This window comes from Malania oleifera, chromosome 5 (genome assembly GCF_029873635.1).
Source record: "Malania oleifera isolate guangnan ecotype guangnan chromosome 5, ASM2987363v1, whole genome shotgun sequence".
In the NCBI taxonomy this organism is placed as follows: domain Eukaryota; kingdom Viridiplantae; phylum Streptophyta; class Magnoliopsida; order Santalales; family Ximeniaceae; genus Malania; species Malania oleifera.
In genome coordinates this window covers 78,081,268-78,084,637 of record NC_080421.1, presented here as the reverse complement: position 1 = coordinate 78,084,637, position 3,370 = coordinate 78,081,268, and positions in this window count along the sequence as shown.

Below are 3,370 nucleotides of genomic sequence, written 5' to 3'. Positions count from 1 at the left end.
CATTGGAAATAAATAGACTGGGATAAATACGGATGCCTACTTTACCAATATCAATTTTAGTAAGACATGGTATCAAAATGACCCTTTTGTGCTAGCCACGCAGGCATAACAAGTGTTTTACCTTAAAGACACAAAATTGAAGGATGAATGACATGTGACCCAAAAGATTCCTCCCTAAAGTTTGTATGCTATTACAGAAGTTGCATATGGGGAGAAGAGTGTTAGTGAGGCTGCATTCCAAGAAGGTGAGCCATCTATCAGTGCAGTAATGCAATCTGCTTTCAATGTTGTCGAATAAGGAGCTGATCCTATACCATTGAATAGGGTTGGTGCCATGGCAGAACACACAGGGACTACTGACATTACAATTAAACCTTATGTAGATGTTCACTTTATCAACGATAAGGAAACTGGTGGGGAAGATGAAACGGGGGTTGAGTACTGTAGTGAAAAAGAAGATACTTTAGAAAGTGAGGATGATACCGATATCGAGGACGTATAGGGGGGTAAGCATGTTATGTTGTCACCATGTATTTGACATGTATAAATAACTAAAAATATATTTATTATGCATCCATCTAATATTCGTACTTCTTATATTTACTTGTCTAATATTTTGCAGACATGGCACCAGGAGGTCGTCGTGGCCGACTTCCTTCCAGGCTCTTGACTACATCATCGCATAAGGATGATCCGACGTCCTCGAGATCAGTGGAGCACATTAGTCCTGATGCTACACCATTATTTTTTGAGCCATCGGGACCTCGACCAAACATGGAGACCACAACTAGGAATGAAATGCAAGGTGAGTTGCCCACTATAATGAGCAGTGTTGGTAAGGTTACAATTTATTTATTTAGATTTAAACTGTTGATGGTTATTCATGTGTATAATTAAAATATTGTTCTTAATTTAATTTTTCTTTCAGCATCGACATCCACGGTGAGGTTAGGCTATGGTGTAGCAAAGAACATGATGCTTAAGAAGAACCTAGAGAGGACGGGGCAGCGGATTCGGTTCGACATTCCTCTAGGCTTCAGGGCCCCGCTTGATGATTGGTGCCCAGTGTGGACACGAGAGTTTGACATTATATGTCGATAGTATGCTCCAGTCGTTGCCTTCAGCTGCCCGCAGGTGACTGAGGCGTAGCGCATGGTTCTTTACAAGCGCATCTTGGTAAGTTATCCCAAACCCTTTTTTTTTTTTTTACTTTTAATATACTAGCCAAACAACTATCTAACATTCTAACTGTATTACCTATGTAGGAGGAGTTAGATATGGACATTCTCCATCTAGACCATGTGAAGAGGGCAGTGGATGTGCAATTGTGCAATAAATTTAAGACCTATCATGCCAAAATGCGCGAACATTTTTAGGCGATGGGAGATTAAGCGGAGGCACACCCATACGATAAGATATCCCAAGAGGATTGGAAGGTGGTGTGTCACCATTTCTTCGACCCACACTATCAGGTGATGTGCTTGTATTATAATAACTACTTTTTCACATTGATGTGGTTAATAAAAAGTCATTACATCTTTTTTTATAGGCTATATGTGAAAAAAATGGTACGAACCTTAACAAACTCCCTACGATGCATTGCGGTGGGTCGAGGTTATTTGTAAATCATTGAAAGGTAATTGCTATATATAAAACTATCTGACCATTACCTGAATTAATATTAATGATATTTTGTATGATAATGTAGCGTGATCCCGAGAATGGCGCATAGGAGCCGCTTTCGGATCTTTATCAGAGAACACACCAAAGGAGATTGGGGGAGAGGTGTGACAATGTGTAGGGCAAACATGTAAGTCAAAATATTTACTTTATAATTTGATTCAATACATCGAAGTTATATTCTTATTTCTTCCTTTTTATCATTTTCATGACTAAAAATAGGTGAAGAGGGTCAAGCTGAGGGATGCACCTGTTTCAAAGGGGAGTCAGAAAATGACGGATTACCAAATAACCACTTAGGTGCTTGGGGAATGAGTGGGGGGATGGGTGAAAGGTCTTGGAAGTGGATACATTGCCCCAACAACATCATCTTCTATGGGTGCGGCATCTTATGCTAAGATGGAACGAGCGCGTCGAGACACCGAGTCTCGGGCAGAGGAAATGGTTCAGCGGATACATATGATGGAAATAAAGAACTAGAAATTGAAATGCATGATGTCTAATGTCACAGCAGAGAACCAAAGTTTGAAAGACAAGGTCTCTAACATTGAAGCCACGCTTGCAACAATTCTGAACAAGCAAACACAGTTTGAAAAATGATGCGCCAATCTCGACTAGATGATGCAGGTGGCTCCTCTCATTAGAAGGTATGTAAAATGTAGTTGGAACTGCATATTAGTAGTTCTGTTGCTTGTTTAATTCTATTCATATGCTGATTTGTGAATTGTTGGGAGATACTGGAACTGTATTGCTTGTGTTGTTAAGACTTGATTAATCTTTTCTGTAATTTCATATATGCGTAGACAGACTCTAGGTTGTGTACTACTGCTGCTGGCTTAGCTAAACCTAGGAAAAACTTTTGTGACTTGTAGGTTTGGGAAATGTTTTATTTACAGATGGCATGCTGCCAAAAATTTGTTAAATTCCAATGCTTTCTTAACCTCCTCCCAAATAAATCTTCCAAACACTATCACCTATAAAAAATACAGGAGCCTCCCAGCTCCTTAATTGAAGATCTAACAACATTAAACTCCCAACTTAAGACCTAATTAGGGAAACAAAGATCAAAGACATGCATAAAATCTAGCCAAAATAAAGATCTTTATGTATGTATGTGAGAGTTAAGGTATAGTCCCAAGAGGGGGTGAATTGGGTTATTAAAATTTTCTTTTAATTCTTTTTATGAATTCTTAACCTTTTGTTAATTTAGCAATCACACAACCAAACCTTAGTTTGTCCAATCAATCCACAAACACACTTAGAAACAACACAAGTAATCAAAACTCAAACAATCAACTAATCAATCAATAACTAAAGTAATCAACCACTCAATCAAAATATAATATTAAGATCTTTGGCAAATCTTAGCTTTTTGCAAGAACTTAAGGTAGAGTTTGTTTGTAGCCCTATGAATTTACGTTTGTTTCAAGCCTTGTAGTGAATGAAGTTTTTTTGTTCTCTCTTAACTAAGATTTTCGCAAACGATTAAACAATGTACTCCCTTTTGGGTTTCCACAAAAGTTTAATCAAAACGTACTTTCTTAAGTTAAGAGTTCTTCTTAATCCCGGTTAGTAATTTCAACAACTTACACTTTGCATATGCCACATAATATATATGTTTGCTAAAAATAAAGAGAAAAGGTAAAGAATGACACCGAGATTTTTACGAGGTTCGGCTTATCTCCAGCCT